Below are 16,748 nucleotides of genomic sequence, written 5' to 3'. Positions count from 1 at the left end.
GCTAGGAAAGCGAATAGAATGTTGGGTGTTATTAGGAAGGGTATGGAGTCCAGGTGTGCGGATGTTATAATGCCGTTGTATCGCTCCATGGTGCGACCGCACCTGGAGTATTGTGTTCAGTACTGGTCTCCGTATCTCAAAAAAGATATAGTAGAATTGGAAAAGGTACAGCGAAGGGCGACGAAAATGATAGTGGGGATGGGACGACTTTCCTATGAAGAGAGGCTGAGAAGGCTAGGGCTTTTTAGCTTGGAGAAGAGACGGCTGAGGGGAGATATGATAGAAGTGTATAAAATAATGAGTGGAATGGATCGGGTGGATGTGAAGCGACTGTTCACGCTATCCAAAAATACTAGGACTAGAGGGCATGAGTTGAAGCTACAGTGTGGTAAATTTAAAACGAATCGGAGAAAATGTTTCTTCACCCAACGTGTAATTAGACTCTGGAATTCGTTGCCGGAGAACGTGGTACGGGCGGTTAGCTTGACGGAGTTTAAAAAGGGGTTAGATAGATTCCTAAAGGACAAGTCCATAGACCGCTATTAAATGGACTTGGAAAAATTCCGCATTTTTAGGTATAACTTGTCTGGAATGTTTTTACGTTTGGGGAGCGTGCCAGGTGCCCTTGACCTGGATTGGCCACTGTCGGTGACAGGATGCTGGGCTAGATGGACCTTTGGTCTTTCCCAGTATGGCACTACTTATGTACTTATGTACTGCAATCTGCTTCTTGCTGGCCTCCCACTTAGTCACCTCTCCCCCCTCCAATCGGTTCAAAACTCTGCTGCCCGTCTTGTCTTCCGCCAGGGTCGCTTTACTCATACTACCCCTCTCCTCAAGTCGCTTCACTGGCTCCCTATCCGTTTTCATATCCTGTTCAAACTTCTTCTACTAACCTATAAATGTACTCACTCTGCTGCTCTCCAGTATCTCTCCACACTCATCCTTCCCTACACCCCTTCCCGTGCACTCCGCTCCATGGATAAATCCTTCTTATCTGTTCCCTTCTCCACTACTGCCAACTCCAGACTTCGCGCCTTGAATAAACTTCCTGAGCCCCTACGTCTTGCTCCATCCTTGGCCACCTTTAAATCTAGACTCAAAGCCCACCTCTTTGACATTGCTTTTGACTCGTAACCACTTGTAACCACTCGCCTCCACCTACCCTCCTCTCCTCCTTCCTGTACACATTAATTGATTTGATTTGCTTACTTTATTTTGTTTTGTCTATTAGATTGTAAGCTCTTTGAGCAGGGTCTGTCTTTCTTCTATGTTTGTGTAGCGCTGCATACGCCTTGTAGCACTATAGAAATGCTAAATAGTAGTAGTAGTAGTAGAAATCCACCCCCTTGGTTTGGCACCTGTGCCCCCCCCCCCCCCCCCCACACTCCAGTTCGGCATCTCTCTCCTACTTCCCTCCTGGTTCGACATCTGTCTCCCGCCTATGGGCAGTCCATGGGGCCTTCCCTTTGCCAGTCCCACCTCCTCTGGAAACAGGAAGTAGAATCAGAGAAGGCTGGAACAGCATAGGGAAGGCCCCATGAACCACCCACAGGTAGCCTGTTTTCAGCTCTGCAACTACCGGTGCCGACCAGAATGGAGGGCAAGTTTAAAGGACCCCAAGGTGGGAGAGGGAGCAAGTGATAGATGTTGAACTGTGAGGGAAGTGAGAGAGAAATGCAGAAACCAGAGGAGGGGAGAGGGGGAGGCAATGCTGGAGGAAAAGGTACTCTGGCATGTGAGCCGGAGAAGGGTAACACATGTGTGTGACTTGGCATGTCTGCTCTCTTCCTGTGATTAGAGCTGCCTTCCAGTGCCCCAGGACTACCACCTTTCTGTTGGCTGGATCCTAGTCACATCTCTGCTGCTAGTAACACTGGAAGCAGGTACAACAAACACTCACTTGGCCAGAGGGACGTGGAGGGATACTACTACTACTTATCATTTCTATAGCGCTACTAGACGTACGCAGTGCTGTACACTTGAACATGAAGAGACAGTCCCTGCTCGACAATCTAATTAGGACAGACAAACAGGACAAACAAGAGATAAGGGAATATTAAAGTGAGGATGATAAAATAAGGGTTCTGAACAAGGGTTAGGAGTTAAAAGCAGCATCAAAAAGGTGGGCTTTTAGCTTAGATTTGAAGACAGTCAGAGATGGAGCTTGACGTACAGGCTCAGGAAGTCTATTCCAGGCATATGGTGCAGCAAGATAAAAGGAACGGAGTCTGGAGTTAGCAGTGGAGGAGAAGGGTGCAGATAAGAGAGATTTATCCAGTGAACGGAGTTCCCGGGGAGGAATGTAGGGAGAGATAAGAGTGGAGAGGTACTGAGAAGCTGCAGAGTGAATGCACTTATAGGTCAATAAGAGGAGTTTGAACTGTATGCGGAAATGGATAAGAAGCCAGTAAAGTGACTTGAGGAGAGGGCTAATATGAGCATAATGACCCTGGCAGAATATTAGTCGTGCAGCAGAGAGAGAAATTTGAACAGGCTGGTTTTAGACATGCTGGGGCCCAGGGCAGAAGTTTGTGAGGAAGCCTAAAAGCCACATTGGCTGAGTGAACTTTCTTCTACTTTGGGCAGGTTTGGAGCTCCATGTGGCATTAGGACCCAGAGCAACTGCCTGTTTGCACTTCCCTAATGCCAACCCTGAAATGGAGAGCTGCAGAGAGAAGTTTTAAACTCTGAACTCTTTTATTTATTTTATTTACAGAAACTTGATATACTGTATTTGCTAGGGACTGGGTTCTAAGAGGTTTATATAAAATAACAGTTTACTGCCAGAAAAAGATGGGAGGAGAATTAGAGATAAGCAGGGTAGGCAAGACTGAAGAAATTAGTTTTTAAAGTTGCTTTAAATCTGATACAAGAGGGTTCAGACCAAAGATGAGCAGGCAAAGTATTACAAAGCATTGGACTGGCACAGCTGATGGCAGAACATGAGTGGAGTCCAGAAGGATAACAGAAGGGGGGTGTAGTTGCAGAAGGTCAGCAGAGGTTGAGCGAAGTGTGCAGGATGGGGTATAAGGAATGTGGAGGTGGAAGAGTCAGGAGCTGAGGGGAGGCGCCTTTTGAACACGAGAATTAGAAGCTTGAACTGTATATGAGCAGAAAGGGCAACCAGTGTTCGAGATGGAGGAGTGGGGTATCATGATCAAAAAAACTAGAATGATGTAAGAGTTGGACTGCAGTAGATTATACCAAGTGAAGGCGTTTCAGGGAGTAGTGAGGCCAGCATAATGAGAGTTGCAGTAGTCTAGGCGAGTGATAACTAAGCAGAGAAGAAGGGCACAGAGAGAAGAGAGTGAGGCCGGACTGCCCAAATAAGGTGGAGGGCAAAGAAGGAACTGCATTGATTTGAATTTTAAAGGTCAGATTGCTATCAAAGTAAACACCTAAAATCTTCACAGAACACTGGTCAATGATGAGATTGGAGGGGATGGGAGTATAAGCTTTAGGAAAGAGAATAGCCTCACATTTGGTGGAGTTTAGGAATAAATGCTTATCCCATAGCCTGGAAGAGACTTTCTGAAGGCAAAGATTACAGACTTTTGTTGCATTAATGTGCAGAAGAATGGCTAACATCTCTGGATATTTTCCAGACAGTTTTAATTAGCTCATTGGGACTTTGCTTAGGTCAAGCTGGTTACAAGTCTTTCAGTTATGCTAATGACATTATTGTATTGTTACCAGTTACTCAGTCAGTGGAGGTGGTATCTAAACGGGTAGCAGATTGTATTGGTTTGTAGGAGAATTGGATACAGGTCTCATCATTTGAAGCTTAATAAAGAAAAAAAACTAATCCTCCCTGTTTACAAAGCCACGCAACAATGCCAACATAGCCCATTCAAAGTGAATGGGCTGGATCGGCATTAGCGCACAGCAGTCACAAGCGCAGCTTAGTAAACAGGGGTGTAAGTTCTTAATGTTTGGACAAACTTCAGAAGTCTGGAATGATAACATCTTAAAATTGAGTAATTCCAGTTTTAAAGTTTGAAAATCTAAAGGTATTAGGAGTCACAATGTCCAGGTCCTTGTCTCCACAATTACATATTAGGGCACTGATAAGGAAAACATTTTTTCCTCATCAAGAAATTATGGAAAATCAGAAATATGTTGACACCCCAGACATTTAATCTGGTGGTTGAAAGTTTAATTCTAGGGCAACTTGATTATTGTAACATTTATTTAGTCTGTCCAAAATTTCTCCTTAAAAAAATTACAGACAATACAAAATACCACAGCCAGATTAATATTTTCAGCACATATTAATGAGCCATTTACCTCTCTATTAGCTCATTTCCATTGGTTGCTGATAGAGGCCCGAGATGAGTTAAAACTGTGTGTTATAATTTTCAATATTCTATATGGTAATAGTCCATTTTATATGCTGGAATTAGTCATTTTCCTAATCCAGGTAGGCTTATCATATCTAGAAATCTTTTATTGTTACAATATCCAAGTTCGAAGAATGTTCATTTGAATTTGGTATTTTCTACTACGTTCTCATTTCAAGCAGCATGGTCTCGGAATACTTTACCAGTTCAGTTAAGAACTTTAACCAGCTATGGCCAATTTAGAAAGTTTTAAAAAATCTTTTGGTTTAAGAAATGTTTCTTAAATGTTTAATATGTTAATTGTTGTAAGGTATTACTGTAGTTTGTAGTTCTCCAGGAATTTGCCTAGACTCTTTAATTGTGTAACCCACGTAGAACTTGGTGGTTATCGTGAACTATAAGAACTATAATTGTATATGTTCTGCCCCCATGGTCATAGAGGCAGAGTGTATTGTGATGTGTATTTGGTGTGAGTATTGTTTGTATTCAATAGCATTATCTGTGTGGTAGATGGCACTGTGTATTGGGACTGCTTTTCCTATGGTTTGCAGTGTCTTGTGATTGACTCCTTGTGGGCTTTCCCTATTGGCTGTTGGCTTTGGGCTAGGGCCAGTCTTCCCTCTCTGTGCCTGCAGGTTGTGTGAGAGAGCCCAGTCTTGCTAGCATGCTTTGTGATCAGAATCTCTTCTAGGGCTGATCCTTCCTTAATGTACTGTAATTACATCAAGATGTTTTGACCATCTCCCCAAGTCATTCCCCTTTTATTTTCCCTGAGTTTCTCCCCCTTATTTCCTTTGAGAGTTACAGCTTTTCCTCTTAGCTGGGCTGAGGTTCTGCCCAAATCCTTGCCTCCGGGGGGGCTAGATGCAAACCGTGTGCAGCAGTGGCGTAGGAAGGGGGGCGGTCCGCTCCAGGTGCACGCTGCTGGGGGGTGTCGGCTCCGCGCTGGTGCACTGCCCTCTCTGCCCCGGAACAGGTTACTTCCTGTTCCAGGACAGAGGGAGCAGTGAACCAGCGCGGAGCCGACACACCCCAGCAACGTGCAGTCAGGGCGGATCGGCCCTCCTGCCCGTCCCTCGCCGCAGGTATGCGCTCCGGGGGGGGTATGCGCTCCGGGGGGGTGTGCGCTCCAGCGGGAGTAGGGTGCGCCGTGCTGCACCCAGGGGGGTGCGCAGCGGCGACCCGCCCAGGGTGTCAGCTCCCCTCGGTACGGCTCTGGTGTGCAGAAGGCAACAATTCTGTCTAGGCAACTGAACTGTAAATTGGATTTTCCTTGTTTATTCTGAGTACTAAAATAAAGAAGATTTGCTTAAGAACTGAGAGTCTGCTGGTAAAGCTTCTACTTGGGGATGGTTTAAACTGGCTATTTAAGCTACACTATACTTTCCTGCTTATAATCGAAAGAGAAAAATGCCTATATTGCGACCCAAATTGGGAAATGGGCGTCTTTCTCCTGTGGGCGCCCAAATCGGTATAATCGAAAGCCGATTTTGTGCGTTTCCAACTGCAATCCGTTGGGGAAACGGGTAAAGTCAACGGGGGCGTGTCGGAGGCGTGGTGAAGGCGGAACTGGGGCGTGGTTATCGGCTGAGGAGAGATGGGCATCTTTAGCTGATAATCGAAAAAAAAGGCATTTTTACCACGATTTTGGGTCACTTTTTTGGGACTTTTTTTTTCACGAACAGGTCCCAAAAAAGTGCCCCAACTGACCACTGGAGGGAATCGGGGATGCCCTCCCCGGACTTCCCCCAGTGGTCACTAACCCCCTCCCACCAAAAAAAACCCACTTTACAAACTTTTTTTTCCAGCCTCTATGCCAGCCTCAAATGCCGTACCCACCTCCATGACAGCAGAATGTGTTCTATCCTGTGACAGCCTTTCCCTGGTTTTGATGTGGTTCTCGGGTGAGTGTGACACCTTTTTCTGTTATGCGCACTACAGAGTCACATCAGCAATGCATTGTGGTGGGTGTAGGGTATTGGGCTCCGTGATTCCACTAGCTTGTGGCAAATGCTCACGATGTTGGTAGTTGGTAGGCTGTACTCCCATGGTGCTTTTCCCCCTGCCTACTGGGTCAGAGTGTGCCCTGTTTTGTTTCCGGTAGTCCATGAGGTAGTGGCCATTTTTGTAAGCCAGTTTTAGATCCCTTTCATGTGTTAGCCACGTTACAGAACTTAGTTCTTACCTTGAATGTGGCTGAAAGAGGGCATTGTACACCATTCTGCCAGCTCTGACCTACTGCTAATCTCAGTACCAGGGAGACTCGTTGCCAGTGGGGCACAACCTCTGATCTGCAGTTAATTGTGAGTAAGCGTGCTTATTCCAATAAATGACGTTTTCGGAGAGATTAGTCTTCAGGTGTCAACTGGTGTGCCAATGTTATATAGCAGCAACAAGTCCTAGAGGCCTGCGTGTATGCCAGTGGCGTAGCCAGACCTGACATTTTGGCTGGGCCCAGAGCTAATATGGGTGGGCACTAATATATATATATATATATATATATATATATATATATATATATATATATATATATATATATATATATATATATATATATATATATATATATATAGGCATGAGTAGTGTGCCCTACTTCTAGCATTTTTCCTATCTCTCCCTCCTTTCATCCAGCATTTCTCCTGTTTCTCTCTCCATCTGACCAACCAGGGTCTCTCCCCTGCCCTTTTCCATGTCCCCTCTTTCTCCCACCATCTTTCCATTCATCTTTCTCTCTGTACCCCTCTTCTATCCAGCATCCCAACTCTTCTTTCTTTCCATCCAGCTTCTCCCCTCTCACCTCCATCCAACATGTCCCTTTCTCTCTCCCTTCCACCATCTTCCCTCACTCTCCACCTTCTGTCCAGTGTCTTCCTCCTTTCATCCATCTCCTCTCTCTTCTTCCTTTCATCCAGTGTCTCCCCTTTTTCTGTACCCATGCAACATCTTTGATCTCTCTTCCCCCCCCCCTCCACCATGCAATATACACCCTGACACACTTTCTTCCTCCTCCCCTTCCAAACAAAATATTTTTTCTATGCTCCTCCACCCCAGCATGTTTTGTTTCCACGTACCTTTTTTATTATTATTATTATTACATTTGTACCCCGCGCTTTCCCACATGTTGCAGGTTCAATGCGGCTTACATAGTAAATACAATTACAGTCATGAAAAGAAACATACTAATTGTAGTAAACGAGTAGTTGTAGGGTTTGATATAAATGCAAGCTAAGATGGGATAACAAACAGAAAGGAGATAGGGAAGGCTAAGAAGTAAGAAGGATGGTAAGGAAAGGTAGAGTGATGTCATTATGTGAGTGTTTGCTCTTTCCTATCAAAAAATAGAGTCAAAGCAGAGCAGAGCGCAACATCAAGTCCGAAACTGGAGATGATTTGGGAGTTGGTACACAATGAGGCAATATCGGATCACTAAAAGTATGCAAGGATCCCTGCTTACAAATAAGATGCGCTTTTGTACTAGCCAAAGTCCGAAGACGAAGAGCCGTGTCATGAGGGATTTGCATTTTTCATGGGAGAGAGAAAAAAATATAAGCAGCTATCCGTTGCGACAAAGTACGTTTTGTGAATGGGTTGCCAGATAGCGTTAAAATTCCCCAGCCTAAAAACAGCGACATCCCCAATCCCCATCTTGCTCACCTATGTGCTCTGCCTCTTCCTCCACGTGTGGCACTAGTACTGCTTAGCTGGCCAGCTCGGGCCCTCTTTCTGCTTCCCCCCCCCCCCCCCCCCCGCTCGTAGCAGCCTTCAGGCATGCGCTGTTGGTCTGCCGGTCCTCAGCCCTCGGAACAGGAAATTGACGTCAGCAGGGGCAGAGAACGGCAGAGCCAACAGCGTCTGCCTGAAAGCTGCTGCGGCCCCGAACTTCATTTTCTTCTTTTGCGGAGCGGCGGCGGTAGTGGCTGGAGCGGAGGATCAACTCAGACTTGGCAGGTGGGCGGGCCTGAGCCAAGATTGGGTGGGCCTGGGCCCACCCAGGCCCACCCGTAGCTACGCCCCTGGTGTATTCAGGTCCCTGGAGCACTTTTAGTGGGTTCCGCAGTGCACTTCAGCCAGGTGGACCCAGGCCCATCCCCCCTACCTGTAACACTTGTGCTGGTAAATGGGAGCCCTCCAAAACCCACTGTACCCATATGTAGGTGCCCCCTTCACCCCTAAGAGCTATGGTAGTGTGGGTACTGGGTTTTGGGGGAGGGGGGTTGGGTGCTCAGCACCTGTGGTAAAGGAGCTATGCATGTGGGAGCGTTGTCTGAAGTCCAACGCACTGACCTCTAGGATGCCCAGCTGGTGTCCTGGCATGTCAGGGGGGGGCGAATCGTGGCCCCTCCCACAACCAAATGGCTCGGATTAGGACGTTTTTGAGCTGGGCATTTTTCGTTTCCATTATCGCTAAAAAAAACAAACGCCCAGCTATAAAACGTCCATTTCTTCGAAAATACGGTCTGTCCCGCCTCTTCACGTACCCGTTTTCGGACATAGACGCTCATGGAGATAGGCGTTCGCGTTCGATTATGCCCCTCCACGTCTAGAACAGTACAGTATTGTATTGTATATAGATAGCAACCCTAATTTCTGAGCACATCTTACAGGGATCTGCAAAAACATCTGAGTCATATGTGCCTAGTTTGTCTAGGCCTTAATCCAGCCATATCTCTGCCTTCCTACCTTTTTCTTTAAATTACTGACCTGTTTTAGTCAGTGCATTCTGATCCCTCTTTATTAATAACTATTGTTTGAAGGTTACAACAGTGGAGGGATTACATGTATATATTAATTTTAATCTTCTCAGTTAAATCAGAATGGTGTCTTTTTAATATGTCACTGTCTTACTTTTAATTAGGGATAGGGTCATACCTACCAGCTTAAAACTTATCTTGGAGGGTCTGTGTTGTAACATCTCCACTATCATGCAGTTCCATCTATTCCTGAAAGACTTTTTGTATTTTTTTAGGGAATGCCTTGTTTTTTATTAACAACATATTATTCAAGGGCCAGTCCCTGAACCCTGAGTTGGGGGAGCTAAAGAGAGATGTCTAAATTCAAAGATGCATGGTCTATGTTATGAGGATAATTTTATTAACAGGTGCCTATTTCTAACCTGTTTTACAAAGACACAGACACTTGTGTGTCATTATAAAATACTAGCACAAATGTTGCAGAAATCAGCGTGCATATTTTATAAAGTGTATGTGAAGAAATCAGACTCCACCCAATAGGCAGCCTGTTCTCAGCCCTGTGGCTGCCCTTGGGGTGGAGTTTAAACAGAACAGAGCATGGGTGGAGTCTGATTTCTTGGCCATGAAGAAGGGCAAGTTAAAGGTCACTGGGGTGGGGGAGGGAGCATGGAATAAACACACAGGAATCCTGTATAGAAGGCATGGAACCAAACAAGCTTAGTGGTGATTAGATGACAAAACGTCATAATTTATTTATTTATTTTATTGTATTTTTAAAAATTTATATATCTTCTATAACCTAGGCTGTTTACAAAAAATGACATACATAATAGAACAAACAGAAAAAACCCCAATCACATTCCACATATCACAAATGAACTATAAACTACATATACTGATCATGGATGGACAGATTTGGAAGGGCTACAGTGGGGCTTCAATGACAACTTCAGAAGCTGGAGAACAAGGCTAGTGCTGGGCAGACTTCTATGGTATGTGCCCTGAAAAAGGTAAGGACAAATCAAGATCAAGTATACATATGTAGTAGCACATCATGCTAGGAGTTTATTTTGTTGGACAGACTGGATGGACCATACAAGTCTTTATCTGCCGATATCTATTATGTTACTATGAATACACATAGACAAATGCATATATATTTATGGTAGGGTAATTTTATAAGAGGTATTATATACGCTTATTTGTATTTGTTTGTGTGTGTGTTTGAAATGCATTTATATGCCTCAACCTGGTAAACCATTCTGTGTAGTTCATATAATACCACGCATAATAATAAAAACAGGCATTACTGATATATTAAAGCAAACTAAATAATACTAAAACCCATCTAAGTCACTCAAATGTCTCCTGAAACAAGTAGGTCTTCAACATCTTTCTAAATTTACGACCGTCCAATTCGACCCTCAAATTGTCCATATGTGTGCGAAAAAGGCTTTATAAAATTATTATAAATAACTAAAGGATTGGAAAATTCAAAAGCTAAACAGGTGTGTCACCACTCTTAACTTTGGGATCCAAATACAGGATCTAAATTAAATTATAACCAACGAACCTCAAACCACCTCATGGACACCCCATTGCTACTAAAGCTTGGTTTGCCATTCAAATGAGGAGAAAATTACTATCACTGGTTCAAGTGGAGAGGATTGGAGAAAAAAAGGCACCCAAAAAAACTCAAATATAATTGAGAAAACTGGATGGTCTAAAAACTCCTCGCCTCTCCACAATCAACCAAAGTTAAAAGGTGCACCACCCCTAGCAAATCTACCCCCCACTACTTCACCTATAAACCCACCTGAACAAAACCTATCTGCCTGCTACAAAATGCTGCTGGCTTTAAGCACTCTTTTATAACTGTATAAATATTCCTTATTGGTTCAACCCGTTCAGCAGTCACTTATCTGTTTGCTGTTAGCGCAGGACTTCTTAGGAATACTACATTCAGGCTGGAGAAAGTCGAAGGTGGAGCTGGTACCGGTGCTCAACTGTCAAGTTACATGAAACACCTTCCGTGTCTCTTTAACAATTGCTATTCAAGTTGTCAGAAACACCTTATATGTCTTTCTGATAGTCACATATCCGACAAGTGCGCCTTGTTTCGCCAAAATCTGGCTGCTTCAGGAAAATTGCAAAATTAGGATCCTACTCAGGACCTCAAAATTATCGAACTTGTTCACAGTTTAAATTCACAGAATGGCGCTAAGAAGCAGATCGCTACCCGGAAATATAAACCCTGCCACGTAACAACTATAGACTGGAAACGCCCCGCCTCCAAAAAGGCTGCTCCAATCACAGTGTTCCATGACTGAAAGGTGGCCTATAAGCTTTAATAATAGGCATTCCACTCTATATTACGATTCAAACCTTGCGGTTCCACTGTTTGTAGAAGATAGATCCAAAACTGTTCTTTTCTCCATAATATGGTTTTAACATCCCCCCCTCTCTTGCCCAAAATCACTTGGTCAATGACCATGCAGGTTAATTGATCAAATTGGTGTTGGAAATGCACGCAATGTCGAGTCATCGGTGCCTCCAGCTTCAGTTTGGTTATGCAATGTCTGTGTTCGATGACCCTGGTTTTAAACTGGCGTGTAGTGTGTCCCACATACATTAAGCCACACGGGCACCAAAACACGTACACCACATTTACAGACTCACATGTGGTATTATGTCTCAGTTGAAAATCTCTACCAGTTGTTGAAGAAAACACTGAACCTTCCTTAGTTATTGAACAAATCGAGCAGTGTCCGCACTTTAGATGGCGTCCTACTGTATGATTTTGTTGTGTCCACACATCTGCATAACTAAATTGATCTTGAAGATTTCTATTGCGTGCATAAGACATCATTAAATGATGATCAAGAAATGCTGGCTGTGTAGACATGATGTTCCAATGTTTCTTTAAAATAGCCGCTATCTGGGGAGAACGATTAGTGAATTTTAAAATACAAGTTGTAACTTGTGAATCCCCTTGTTGCCTTGTATCTATCTGATTTTGTATTTCTGGAGATAATAAAGATTCTCTGTGGTTATACAGAGCACGTTTGAAAGAATGTTTAATCAGTTTATCAGGATATCCTCTTTCTCTAAATTTCTTCTGCAAAATTTTAGAGGATTCCTGATATTGCTCTGTCGTGTCACATATCCTTCGGTAACGAAGGAACTGGGAAAACGGTAAGCTTTGTTTTAGATGGTAAGGATGCATGCTGTCGTATCTCAACAATGAATTTCTGTCTGTACTTTTGACAAAAACATCTGTTCTTAAAGACCCCAGGTCTTTTTTAATGAGTACATCCAAAAAATTAATCGTCTCTAGATGACTGTTACTTTCAAATTTAATCGTTGCATGACATCTATTCAAGCCAATGACGAACTCCTCCAGTTCTCTTTGTGAACCTTGCCAGAGAAGGAAAACATCGTCAATGTATCTTCCCCAGTATTTGACTTTCTCAAATCCCTTTGCCGTATATACAAATTGTTTTTCATATTGTCCCATGAAAATATTTGCTATTGAAGGGGCAAATGAAGCTCCCATAGCTATGCCCGAAATCTGTAAATAAAGATCGTTATTGAAAATAAAATGATTATTGAATAAAGCAATCTCCACCATATGTACTATGAACTCAGTAGGTACTGTGTGTGGACGAGGACGACCTTCTAGTGCATTTTCAACTGCCTGTGTAGCTTCTTTTTGAGGAATTGAAGTATAAAGTGAATGCACATCTAAAGTGACTAACAATGTCTCTTCATTGATACTCAACCCTGTTAGTATTTGCAAAAAATGGGAAGTGTCTCTAATATAAGCTGGTATATTTTGTACTAATGGTCTTAAGAAACAATCCGTGTATTTGCAAACTCTTTCTAATAAGGAATTCCTTGAAGAAACAATAGGCCTACCCGGGGGAGAGGGAAGGTTTTTGTGGATTTTAGGGACCGTATAAAAAATCGGTGTAACTGAATGTAAAGGACACAGAAATTGTCTTTCTTTTTTGGTCAAAAATCCTTCATTCTCAGCTTTTTTTGTTAATTCTTGTAGCTTACTAAGTAAGTCATACGTAAGATCTTGACTCAACTTTCTATATGTGTTTTCATCTGCTAGTTGTTGTTGTATTTCATTAATATAATACTCCCTATCTAACACAACCACCGCTCCTCCCTTGTCAGCTTTTCTAATAACTATGGTGCTTTCATTTTTAAGTTTCTGAATTGCTTTGAATTCCTCACGAGTCATGTTGTTTCTGTTATTACCCTGGGTAGTCTCCATTGTAGCCACATCTCTTAACACTAGTTGTTTAAAAATCGCTATAGCGGGGTTGAGCGGACCCGGGGGAATCCATTTACTTTTTACTACACAATCCGAGAAACCACGTGTACCTTCTTGAGATTCATTGAAAAAGCTCTTAAGTTGAAGACACCGGATGAACTTTTCAAATTCAGAACGGAATTGAAAAGGCAGATGTTTCGATTGTGGAGAGGCGAGGAGTTTTTAGACCATCCAGTTTTCTCAATTATATTTGAGTTTTTTTGGGTGCCTTTTTTTCTCCAATCCTCTCCACTTGAACCAGTGATAGTAATTTTCTCCTCATTTGAATGGCAAACCAAGCTTTAGTAGCAATGGGTGTCCATGAGGTGGTTTGAGGTTCGTTGGTTATAATTTAATTTAGATCCTGTATTTGGATCCCAAAGTTAAGAGTGGTGACACACCTGTTTAGCTTTTGAATTTTCCAATCCTTTAGTTATTTATAGTTCTTTAAAGATACGGATTTGGAGTGTCCCAGTAGAAATATTTAGAGTGTTTTATAAAATTATTCCCATAAGTCTATAATGCATTTACTAACTTTTAACAATGAGATCTAAATTAAGCAAAAATAAATCAATAAGAGAATGTGAATTATAGACTTGAGAGTAGCATGAAAAGTCAGAGCTATGTGGGTTCTTTACCCTCAACGCGTCTACTAATAAAAAGTCATTAATGATATCTCCCAAAGTTTTCTCGTTTAATTCTCTATGAGAAACTGTTCTGGTGCTATCTAGGTGAGAATTAATTGAGCAATTAAAGTCACCATTTACTATTCGAAATACATCAGAGAATTCTATAATCTTTGCAAGAGCCTCTGTAATGAACTTAGTCTGATTTTTATTAGGAGCATAAAGGTTAGCCACACACATCCTGTCCCTGTCCACCTCTTGCTGCTGCATAACTAGCCTGCTTTGCTTGTCTCGGAAATGCTTAAGGACTTTAATAAGTGAGGATTCTCTGATTAAGGTGGCTACTCCTGCATTGTTGAGCTTTGTGCTGAGGAATATATTTATCCCAGCCAATGAGCTCTTAATTTAATATGATCTTTCTTTTCTAGGTGAGATTGTTACTTGCTCCTTTTTTTTAAATTTTTTTTGCCTTAGGTGCAGACTGAAAGCCTCCCATGTTAAGTAGGTAATTTTTAGACCATCCACTTCGGGATAAGGTTCATGGATACATTTTCCCCATTACATTTTGTGCCAGGTTTTAAAGAGAAAGTATGTACATGCTTTGACTTTGAAACTTACAGTTGCTTTTTGTGCGGGTACAGGTATATAGTCTATGGAAAATAACACATGTAGATTGCAGTTTCAAGCATATGTGTGTTATTTTCCAATCCTACTGGAAATATGCCCCCAGAAATGCCTCCTCTAAATAAGGCCATATACGTACAAATGATGACAGAGTGTAATATTAGTCTTTTAGGCGAGGCACAAAAGTATTTGGTAAGCATTAACACACTCTAGGACACTACGGGCTCCTTTTGCTAAGCAGCAGTAAGCCCAACCCCTTTTACCAAGCTGCGGCAAAGGGAGCTGGTGCTGGTGTCGGTGCATGTTTTACATGCGTGCCGAGGTCCCCTTTTACTGCAGCTGGTAAAAGGGAAGTCTCAACTTCCTGCTTCATTGGGGGATGCCTACTTTGACCAAGCTGTTTCATCTCCTTCATCTAAGGCGCCAACTTTCCTCCTCCTCCATATGCAGGTACCAGTCTGATTTTCACTTTTATATTTGATACAAATATCATTTGTTCTATGACTGTTACCTGTTGACAGTTAGGGAGTCTTCAGTTGTGTGGCTACAAGATCTTGCTGTCCATGGAGAAAAAAGAGTTGCTTACCTGTAATGGTAGTTCTTCGTGAACAGAAGATCTTCTAGCCACACAAACCCTCCCTCCCTCCCGTAGTTGCCACCAGCTTTAGAAAGAACTGATATTGTGGGCTGGATTTACAGTATTTAGAGTTAGTGTACAGTAGTAGGGAAATAGGGACATGCGCAGAATGTCACCATGGTGTTACTTCAGTAGTGTGTGGATAGAAGATCGTCTGCCCATGGAGAGCTACCATTACAGGTAGACAACTTTTTTTACTGGGATACAGAAACACTTCCTTCCTGCCTACCTTTGCAGCCTGCAGCACAATGAGGTTTAATTGCCTATCTGGCCCAATATATGGGCTGAAGCTTGCAGCCATACTGAATCACTCAAAACATTCGCAAACTTGTGAGGTTTATATTGCTTTTTTTAAAGCTCCTTGACTTTGCATTCTTTCAGTTAGGAGGGGAGTTGTGGGGGGGTTGGGGAGTTTTTGAGGGGTTCGTTTTGGGTATACCAATATGGTAGCTGCTGGGTTCAACTTTTTGACATCACGCTGTCTCCTGTCTTATTAAACCTCCTTGCTGCAGCATGGCGATTTCAGCTCCTAATTTGATAAAGTATATCATAAAAATATTGGGGGTGCCCAAACATTCACAGCACTGGTGCCAATGGGTCCACCAGCCCTGGCTCCCTTGAGGTGTCCAGGTCCCCCATGCCACTCAGCCTCCTCATCAAGCATTTAGAAGACTTGCTCTTCAATGGGTGTCAGTGCTGACGTGCCAGGTTAGAATCCACCAGCAGCCTTTGCCTTGGCACTTCTGCGCAGCTTGTGCCACTTGTACCTCAGGACTTCTGTGTCATGGTTTTTATGAAACACAGCATTAAGGCGCTGGCATATGCCAACCCACACCTTTTGTTTAGTATCGGTGCTACGACTCTGCCCTCCTGCACCAAACAGATGTCTCCTCTGTGCCATTACCTCCCGCATCAGCAGTCCATGTGAAGTTCCCTTTGAGGGACAGGACTTGCAGCTTAGGAGCAATAACACACCTCCCTAGACAGCTTCTGACAGAGATTGTAAAATGGCATGTAGAATGTTTAAATAGCCGTGGGAAAAATGTCATGTGGGAGGGCTGTAAACATGGCTAACTGCTACATTGAGATTTGTGAAATAGGCAGCAGATGTTAGGGCTTCAAAACGTCCCTGCCTGCCATTTTACAAAACTGGCTGCAACAAGACTTGAAAAATAAATGTTTTGCCTAAGCAAATGTCTCTGCTGTCCTATTTTACAATTGGAAGCCAACCTTTCATTGGGGAATGCACTTGATAGATCAATAAGATGCCCTGAATAAAGCAGCTGTGTTGGCTACTCCTTGTGGTTGCTCCCTAGACATGTTGCCCCCACAATTGGCTGCCAAATAAGCTACATTGTGCACAGCTGTGGGATGTGAATGGGCTACCCTGATAACCCTGGCTGACTACAAAGCTGTAAAGGAAATCACCATGGTGGGAGATGAATCTCTAAAGTGTATGTGTACCCCCAAAGCTGTGCCTGTTGAGCTGATTTGTGACTACCA

This window comes from Microcaecilia unicolor, chromosome 2, assembly GCF_901765095.1.
Source record: "Microcaecilia unicolor chromosome 2, aMicUni1.1, whole genome shotgun sequence".
NCBI lineage: Eukaryota > Metazoa > Chordata > Amphibia > Gymnophiona > Siphonopidae > Microcaecilia > Microcaecilia unicolor.
Note: the sequence above shows the minus strand (reverse complement) of the source record.